The sequence below is a fragment of the Molossus molossus genome, unplaced genomic scaffold (genome assembly GCF_014108415.1).
Source record: "Molossus molossus isolate mMolMol1 unplaced genomic scaffold, mMolMol1.p scaffold_m16_p_13, whole genome shotgun sequence".
Taxonomy (NCBI): domain Eukaryota; kingdom Metazoa; phylum Chordata; class Mammalia; order Chiroptera; family Molossidae; genus Molossus; species Molossus molossus.
Genome location: NW_023425348.1, coordinates 86,433,092 through 86,443,667, shown reverse-complemented (window position 1 = coordinate 86,443,667; position 10,576 = coordinate 86,433,092).

The following is a 10,576-nucleotide window of genomic DNA, read 5'->3' as shown; positions in this document are numbered from 1 at the left end:
CGGCTCAGTGGTTGAGCATTGACCCATGCACCAACAGGTCACTGGTTTGATTCCTGTCAGGGCACATGCCCAGGCTGTGGCCCCGATCCCCAGTAGGGGGCATACAGGAGGTGGCCAGTCGATGTTCCCTCTCATCGATGTTTCTATCTTTCTCCCTCTCCCTTCCTCTTTCTCTAAAATTAATAAAGAATAAAAAATAATAAAGAGAATTTAAGTACCTTGTCATATTACAATAGCAAGACAATTTAACATCTTGATATTAAGAAAACATATACATGCAAAAAACTGTACAATTGTTGTGAGTCTATATAGCAAAAATAGTTTAACTATAAGGGAAATCAGGAAAAATCTTCAAAATTTACATAATTTGTAAAATTTTATCACACAGAACATTTACATTCTATAAACTAGATTAAAATTATAAATATCGTATACAACTTTTTTCTAAATGGATAAGAAAAAAAACTTTCACATCCTTGACTTGTTTCAAGTTGTAATAAGAACATGAATTAGATAAGACTACTCTGGGTAGAGAGATCTTTTTTTCAGTGTAATTTTCTATTTTATGTGAGGAGGATGTTATTATTAACAGGAGGTATTATCCTTATAACAAAATGTAGGGCATTTTATATATACTTTAATTAAGCATATAACATATTGAAAATAACCCTTCCGCTGACATTGGATGTGTGTACTAATGTTTTGTGCAATTCCAGAAAATTAAAGCTTCGAAAATGTTCAGGAGGATGACTTCACACTCAATTATTCTCTTGTAAGACATTGCACTGTCCTAAGAGTTCAGGATTTTGCATTGCTATCCAATATATAGCAAAGGTAGTGAACTTATTGTCTTCCTCAAAAAGGAAGTTGAGAATAGAATAGCATTAATTTATTAACACCTCAATAAATCTAAACAACAAAATTCTCACATCACTCATGAACTGGTGTAACACAGGTGTGACTATCAGAGAAGACAGACACTGAGGATGCACCAGTGGTAGAAAAAAAACCCTCAGAATTCTCCAAGCTCATGCACAAAGCAAGAGCAAGAGGACTGGTGCTGACCTAAGCACTTTTATGTGACATCTGTGCTCATTACAACACTGGAATTTTCTGAACAGTGAAGAGATAAAACACTACAGGTTCTACTGATAAATTATATTATTGGTTTATTTTTATCTGAAAATGGTTTTATTTTACCTAAACTTTTGAAGGATGTGTCCACTAGATATGGAATTATAAAGATGTTTTACCCTGAAGCACTTTTCATGATGTTCCAATGCATCCTAGCTTGCAGTGACAAGGCAACCATGGTTCTTATCATTGATCCCCATACAAAATGTTTCCTTTTGTTTCTCATTGCTTTTTAATATTTATGTTATTGTGACTTTTAAAAGTAATGTAAGATCTTCAATGGAACAGAATAGAGAGCAAAAGCATAAACCCATGCCTTTATGGTGAATTAATATTTGACAAAGGAGGCAAGAACATGCAATGGCGTAAATATAGACTATTCAATAAATTGTGTTGGATACACTTGTTTATTGTATTCAATAAATTGTGGAGAGATACATGCAAAAAATGAAACTAGACCACATTTTTACACCGTACGTAAGAATAAACTCAAAATAGATTGAAGACGTAAATGTTAGACTCAAGGCCACAAAAATCCTAGAAGAAAATATAAGGAGTAATATCTTGGCCATTCCTTCTTGCAATATATTTTTTGCTAATCTCCCCGGGCAAGGGAGACAAAAGAAAAATAAACAAATGGGACTATATCAAACTTAAAAGTTTTTGCACAGCAAAGGAAAACATCGATGAAATGAAAAGACAGCCAACTGATAAGGGGTTAATATCCAAAATTTACAAAAAACTTATAAAACTCAACACCAAAACAACTAACAATCCAATTAAAAAATTTGCAAAGAAACTGAATAGATACTACTCCAAAGAGGACATCCAAATGGCCAATAGACCTATGAAAAAATGCTCAAGTTTAGTAATCATCAGAGAAATGCAAATTAAAACCACAATGAGATATCACCTCATTCCTGTCAGAATGGCTGTCGTCAATAAATCAACAAACAACAAATGTTGATGAGGATGTGGAGAAAGGGAACCTTTGTGCACTTTTGGTGGGAATGCAGATTGGTGTAACCACTGTGGAAAATACTATGGAGATACCTCAAAAAATAAAACATAGAACTGCCTTATGACCCAAGATTCTATTTCTGGGAATTTATTTTAAGAAACCCAAAACACGAATTCAATAGAATATATGCACCCCTCTGTTTATTGAAGCATTATTTTCAATAGCCAAGATTTGGAAGCAGCTGGGGATGCCCCTCAGTAGTAGATGACTGGATAAAAAAGCTACGGTACATTTATACACTAGAATACTACTCAGCTATAAAAAAGAAGAAAATTTTACCTTTGCGACAGCATGGATGGACCTGGAGAATATTATTCTAAGTGTAGTAAGTCAGTCAGAGGAAAACAAATACCACATGGTTTCACTTACATGTGGAATTTAATGAACAAAATAAATTCACAAGCAAAATGCAAATATACTCATAGCTATCAGAGAAGAGGGTGTAGGAAGGATGGGTGAAAAAGATAAAGTGATTAAGCAAAAAAAAAAAAAAACCACGAAAACACCTTATAGACAGACAACAGGACGGTCATTACCTGAAGCAAATGAGGGTACAGGAAAGCTGGAGAGGGTAAAGGGAAGATACATGGTGATGGAAAAAGACATAGGGATATGCCTTGGGGTAGCGAACACACAATACAATATATAGATGATGTATTATAGAATTATATACCTGAAACGTACAGAATTTTATTAAGCAATGTCACTGAATAAATTCCATTAAAATATTAAATTAAAAATAATACTATGAGTTCTTAACAAATATTTCAGTGTTTAGCACAGTATTGTCATCTATCAGTACAGTGTTGTACAACAAATCTCTAGAACTCTTTCATCCTGCGTAATAGACACATTGTACCCTTTGAACAGCAGCTCATGTCTTTCCCACTCCCCAGTTCCTGGTAAGCACCATTCCTGTTCTCTGACTGGCTCTTTTCACTTAGCAAAGTGTCCCCAAGTATCTCCCATATTGTCACATGTTCCAGGATCTAGCTTTTTTTAAATGGCTGAATAACATCTCATCATCAGTATAGACCGCATCCTCTTGATGAGTTCATGTTGCTAGACACTTAGGTTGCTTTGACATCGTGGCTATTGTGAATAAGGCTGCTATGAACACGGGAGTGCAGAAAGCTCCTCAAGACCCCGATTTTAATTCCTGTGGACATGTTCCCAGAAGAGGGATTGCTGGGTAATGCAGTAGCTGTATTTTTTGTGTGGAACTCTGATACAAATTATAAGAGTAGCGACATGATTTTACATTCCTATCACCAGTGCACAGAAGTCCCAATTTCTCCACGGCCTTGCCAACACTTGTCAGTTTTTGTCCCCCTAAAATCTGAGCACAGGAAGAACCCTGCCAAGTACCATTATTTACTGCTCGTTCTAAAAACAAAAGAGAGGATGAAAGATGAAACAGTCTGTCCATGACACACAGTAGGTAAGTGGTGCAGTCAGGTCGCAACCCTGTTGTTTAGTCCCGTCTTCCTCCCTCTGAGCCACGAAGCTCGGCCGCCCCCATCCTCACTGCCAGCACCTCAGTCCTCACTCAGGGAAAAGCACGTGGTGAGGGCTCACGCCGGAGCCCCGAACCCCTGTGCTCGTGTCTGGTGCCAGAGTGTGTGAGGAAAGGCATGACCACGACCTCATGGACACAGCGAGGAGAATTACCACAGAGTCAGGACAGAGCAGAGAAATGCTCGGTAACCTGGTACAAAAGCATCCGTGACCATTGGGAAACAACCCAGACAGGTTAAGAAACTAACATAAGATACAGGGGTGGGGGTAGAGGCCCTGGAATCTTGAGTGACTGAGTGAGGGTGTTGGCTGGGGGAGACAGAGGAACAGGGCTCTGATTTCTGGCACTGGGCACAGAAGGATCCCAATCTTTCATTGTAATCAACTTTTGTGAGGCATAAAACCTCCTGATGCCAAGGGGTGCACTCTGTTGATAGTGGCAGAATAGTTTCATTGGCCTTTGACCTTGGAGAAAGAGTAATGAATGATTGCAATGACTTTAACCCCAGCAGATGAGATTGAGAATTAATACTCTAGGAGGGACAAGACTCCTAAAAGGCAGAGAAAAATATGTGCAGACCTGTGCTGTGCTGGTCCATGGTCTGAAGGACACACAAGCTCTTTCTATTTTCTTTTTTTTTTTTTATCCTCACCCGAGGACATTTTTCCAATTTTTGTACAGATAGAGTGAGAGGGAGAGAGAGAGAGAGAAACATCGACGTGAAAGGGACACATCGAGTGGCTGCCACCCGCACGACCAACCAGGGCCGGGGACAAACTGCAACCGAAGTACGTGCCCTTAGCTGGAACCGAACCCGGGTCTCTTCGGACCGCAGGCTGACGTTCTAACCGCTGAGCCAAACCGGCCAGGGCGCTCTTTCTATTTTCTCTCCAGACACCAGCCACCCTGTCCCCTCTGTTCTGAGTTGTGCACTTCTCTCCCCTCCACAATGAAACCATCCACTGCGGGGTCCACAAAGGTGACGAGGACAAGCTGCAGATGACGTCAGACTTCCCTCCTTGGTTGTTCCACGCGGTGGTGTTGATATTCAGAACACCCTCCTGTGAGCCCACATTCTTTTCTGAGTATGATGGAGCATGTTAACACAGGGCAGTGAGCACACAGGATGAAGAAGCTCTGGGTGTGAATCCTATCTGACAGCCACACTGAGCCTCGGTCTCCTGCTCCATAAAAGTGCGACTGGGAAGGGCCCACACTGAGTCATCTGGGATGCTTAGCTGCAGCCTCAGAATGGGCAGCAGGGAGGGCACAGGTTATACTAAAAAGGAGGATTCTAACAGCTATAGTTATGCCATACAAGTGATACTCTGTTTCTCACATGTGTAAAAAAAAAAAGAATGTAGGATTGGGGGTCCAGCCAAGGACCAAAGTATGCATGAGAATAGATAAGGTATGTATATTGGTTTGGAACACCACCCTGAAAGTGCAGATGGGTTAATGGCCCAAGTGTGAATGTGTTTGTTAGGTATCGCCACTGAAAAGAGGGAGGGGCAGCTGGAACAGGAAGAATGCTGGGCTTACCTGTAAAGTCAGCAGACTCAATCTCAAGGACATAATTACCTAAAACACTGTGTAACCTCGGGAGTAAATAAATTTACTACATCTAGACATCAGGAGCACCGACTCCCTCGTAATGCTTACTCCCATTCCAAGCCCTGTCTGCTTGTGATTCATTGTGTTGGCATGATCCCCTACAGGCTCAGAGGCCTCAGGAGATCACATTCTGCAAATCAGATCTCATCCATCCCTTTCACACCACCTTACTCTGATTGCAGGTACCCGAAATTTGGGAGGGATTAAAAAAAGGGATTGTCCACACAACCTGACTTTCCTTCCAGTGTCTGGCCTGTATCCAGTATCACACAAACTGAAGAGTAATAGCAGAGCCTGTGAGGGTAAAGAGCAGCATGGAATTTGAGGGGGGAAGCTCAGATGGCACACTGTCAACCTCTGAACCATGCAGAGCCAGCTCCTTCACCGCGAACCCAGAGAGGAAGGGCTGGATTTCGTAAGAGCTAAAACCTGAAGTTTCTGCTGTGTGCAAGGTCCACCTTAGAAGCCTCAGCTCAGCAATTTCTGGAGGAGACATACTTAAATGCACTTTGTTGAACTGCCTGCATTTGAAGGTAACTGCATCATCACGAAGTCTTCCCTTCTCATTTGTCCTTGGGGACACCTGTGAAGACTGGTGTGGAGTCTGCTCCCCAGGTAAGGACTCATGCTCCTCTCCTCCTCTTGAAAAGATAATCATTGCTTTGTGACTTCCTCTCTACTTAAGTGACACAAATAAATATGCTCATAATGTGTTATGTTCAGCAAGACCATGTACTGAGTGAACAGTAGTAATTTCAACTTCAGAAACACACATCCAGCACCTACTCTGTAAAGGGCGACGGGCTAGACACTACGAAAAATTTCTTGCAGGATTCTAGTCTGAACTGATAAATGAATGAGGAGAGATTTGGACAGTTTCTGGAAGCAGGAGGGTGAATAGAGCACTTAATGTGGGGGACACTGCAAACATGACCGTATTTAATCCTTCCGGTTATATTATAAACATTTTGTGTAAAAGTTTAAAGGTCAATTAAGTGGTGGCACAACCTGGTGACAGAGCCACGTCCTTGAACATGTGACCCGGGGGAGGTTCTCCATCTCACACTCCACTGTAGGAGGTTTCCACAGCATGCTCCACCGGTTCTATTAAGAACCTCAGCTCGCCCTGGCCAGTTTGGCTCAGTGCTTAGAGCGTCGGCCTGAGGTTGGGAGAGTCCCGGGTTCAGTTCCCACTAGGGGCACGTAACACCAAATAAAAATAAAAAAGAACCTTCGCTCACCGATTAGGGGAGAAAACAGATCAAAGTACACTCTTCAAGATCACTCTACTCAGATGATAGATTTCACCTTCTGGAATCATCTGCTGCTTCTTGCCTTTACCTGAGGATCTCTACAGAGACCGAGAGAACAGCTTTGCAGGTGAGAACAATAGACAATCACTGCTCTGGACCCCTCGTAGAAAGAATCAGAATGCTACTGTTTGATGGATTAAATTTCTCAGCTCATTGGTAATGAGAATCTTTCCTGGGGAAAAGGAAGCTCTTGCATTTGAGAAACATGCATCAGGAACCCACAGTGTACAGCAGAGTACCCTAGTCTGGGAGAAACTCCTGACTGACTAAACTCAGGCTTTTGCTTTGAACTGATAAATTAATGTGACAGGAATTGGCAGCTTGCCATCCATAGATAGGTAACAAAATATGTAACGGCCCATGGGAGAAAATTGCTGGCTCAGGTGACATTTATATAGCACAGTTTGTAGACACTATGAAAACATTATCTCATTTAATCCTTAATAACATTCAAAGCTAGTCAGGTTTTTTTCCTTTGATAAAAAATGACTAGAAAAACTATATTCCCTGCTTAACTCTTCAAAAGGACAAGGTAGAGTCTATAACAAGGACTACAATACAGATTAGATTAATTATTAACTTTAAACTCCAGAAAAGAATTGTGATTTAATACTCTCAGCTGAACTGTGTTTTTTCCCCTACCCTTTTCATGTTTATTTTAAGGCTCTCCCATATGGCCCCGTATAGATCATGACTTCCATGTGAATGCGTCTTAGAGTAGTAATGATAGGTTATTACTTATGTAAATTATCTTCATAAAGAGAAACAGATTGTGTCCAGTACTTCCCATCTATTAATATTGCATCACAAAAGTTCATGGACACCGGAAGTAGACCAAGGGTGAACCTGTAAAGAGCGGGCAGGAAGGTAGGTCGGTAAATGAAGTCAGGCAGCAGTGACTTTCTCCTCATATTCTCAGGGGTTTGCAAATCCAAGTTTAACACAGTCCGAGTCTCACAAGAAGACTTTTCTCCATAGTTCCTACCAGAAGGAGTTAACCAGTGCTTCCTAGGGCTATGGCAACTCACACCACCCTCCCCGCCGCGGCCAGTTCCAGTGCAGCCTCCTGTGAGAACTGTATCAGCTTCCACTTAGAAGCAGTACCTCCCTCTTGTGAAATCTCACAGAGTTCGGGCAGAACTCTTCCTTTCCCTTGTCCACCAGGTTTAGTCAGCGTGCTATGGTCCAATCATTTCGAGAATCTTTGTTCGATGCAGTCAGTGAAAATGTAGAAATGCTCTGTACACTGTGTGGTAATATACTCTGTACACACCAGGCCCTTAGGTTTAAGGATGGGATACTGCTCAAGACGAGGCGAGGATTGGGGATACAGCAAGTGAATCCGCTTTCAATATTACTTAACAATAATAATGAACAGAAAAATGATTTCTGATTTAGACCATTAAAATATCCCCCATAAAAACTGAAGCTTCAAATTGTAAAATCCACAGTAAACACATGAAGTGACTTAGTTCTTTCTATGGCAGATTATCTTCACTTTTGGACATGTTTAATTTCCTTTATTAGATGATAAATTCTTAACAGGAAATGTCTCTATTCTAGTTTCTTCTAAGCTCACAGTTGCTCAGATGATTGATAGGGGTTGAGTGTGTAGTCAGGGTCCGAAGTGAGAAGCAGAGGTAGGTGTGTCACAGGATTCGGCCTTCTGCCCTTCTGTGTGCCAGGTGAGCACTGTGCATAAATCTGACGCTGAAGATAGAGCTCCCTGGAGAGGCAGCTGGGAAAGGAAGTGAATTTGAAGTGGGAGAGAGCCAGGACACGGTGAAACCCACAGCAGAAGGTGGCCCTCCCAGGAACAGAAACCTTGTCAATTCTTGCTGACTTTGACCTTGGCAGAATGGGTGCCCTGCAGAAGCCAGGTTCCTTCATTAGGAGCTAAACACCCCGGCCCAGATGGCAATGAAACTGAAGGCAAACCCCAAAACCCTTGGCAGTGCAACCCTTGCCAGCCCAGCCACTGCCTCATGTCACAAAGCCTGCTGCTCCACCCTGCCCTCCAGATCTCTCTTAGACCCCACAGGGCACCCTAACAGGAGATATGTAGGGAAGGGAACTCCAGGAAGGTAGTCCATCCAAATTGAGCTGACACCTTAGAAAACCACAACAGTTGAGTTCTCAATCAAGAGTGTGGTGATTACCGGAGGAAAGGGGGTGGGGGCTGGTGGAAGAGGGTGAACAGGGAATACACGGTGACAGAAGGAGGCTGGACTTTGGATGGTGAGCGCACAAAGCAACGTGCAGATGATGTACTTCAGAAATTTACCTATATAATTTTGAAACCTATGTAATAATATTGACCAATGTTAATCAAATAAATTCAATTAAAAGTTTTCAATCAACATTTATTGAGTGAATGAGTAAATGAGTAGATTGATACTTAGAGTTCCAGGTTAGTCTCAAAGTCCATTTACTTATAATGAAGTAATGCTGAATAAAAAATACTCCAGACTTAGGGAAGGAGAGAATTTATTTGAAAAGATTTTTGCTGGGGGGGAAAAGGAGACTTTTATAAGAGGGAGAGGGGGACTATTTCAACCAGGAGATCCCTAGACCATCTGAAAGTCCAGGAAGAAATGACTATTCTTTTTTAAAGAGAAGTAAGCAAAGCACATGCAATATCTTACTGCCCAGGTTAGTCTTCCTCTTCCAATGTTGGTCCATGCTGAGTGTGGGTCAAGTTCAATCTTGTGTAGAGGAGAGCAGCCACTAACAGTTTGTTAACACACCAGAACTTGGATCTGGTGGGTCAGTGGGGTTAAACATTCAAGCTAACCATTTATGAAGGAAGAGTAAACAGGGCTAGAGAGTCCCGTGGTGGGAAGAGAGGAGTGCATTGAAAGAGAGGCAGGAAGTGTCGCACAATGGATAGTGCATTGGACTTCTAGTGACAAAAGAGAGGCAGGAAGGATAAAAGACACAGCTCAGAGAATGTTTTACCCTGAGTTCAGGCTCTTCTTGCAGGGACTAAGAAGGAGGAATAAACTGACTCAATCCAGGGGAAGGAAAGAAAGTTCAGTCAAGGTTGGGTAACAAGCAGTTTGTTTTGAAATGTCAGTGGGGATTCACAGTTTAGTTAATCATTAGATGAAGTGTAGGAATTCCGAGTGTCAGCAGTTGGCTTTTTCAGAGGTAAACAAGGACTCCATGTGGCTTAATCAGATGGGGCAGGCTGGTTCTCTACAGTGAGCCATTTCAGGGTTGCAAAGTCGGTGGAAGAATTTCTATAACCATTCACGTTTTCCAGGATGACAGGACTTGGGTAAAATTCAACATTGTCCTTTCACCAGAGAATCGCATCTAGTGAAATACAGGTTGACCTCAGCCTTTTGACCTGCTTTGAGAATCAGCTCTACCAGTTGTCTTGCTTTACTGATTTGAAGGGTATTTTTGAGGATTTTGACTACTGTACAATGATTCTGAACATGGCTGCAGGAGAGAATGTCCTGGAGAAGGCTGGGAGGATGTGGAGCACATGGAACGCTCCTCCACTGCGATGGGACAGAAACTAGTGCAGCCACTTTGGGTAAAAACTTTGGCTGTTTCTCATGAATCTCAACATACACTTACTATGTGGCCATGCAAGTGCACTTCTACACATTTATCTACAAGGAATAAAAGCAAGTGTTCAAATATTTGTACATGAATGTTCACAGCAGTTATAGTCATAATCATCAAACATTAGAAAGAACCCAAATGTATTTCAACAGGTGACTAGATAAGCAAACACTGGTAGACCCTTGCAATGAAATACTATTCAGCAATTAAAAATAATGAACAAGTCTCAAAGGCATTTTCCTCACAAAAAATAGTCTAAAAAAAATGCTACATACTAAATAATTCCTTTTCATTGACATGCTGTAAAGGAAATTGAATTAATGATGACTAGGAGCTGGGAGTAAGTGAAAAAATGTATTGTAAGAGACACAAGTAAACTTTGGGGGATATTCAAATTGT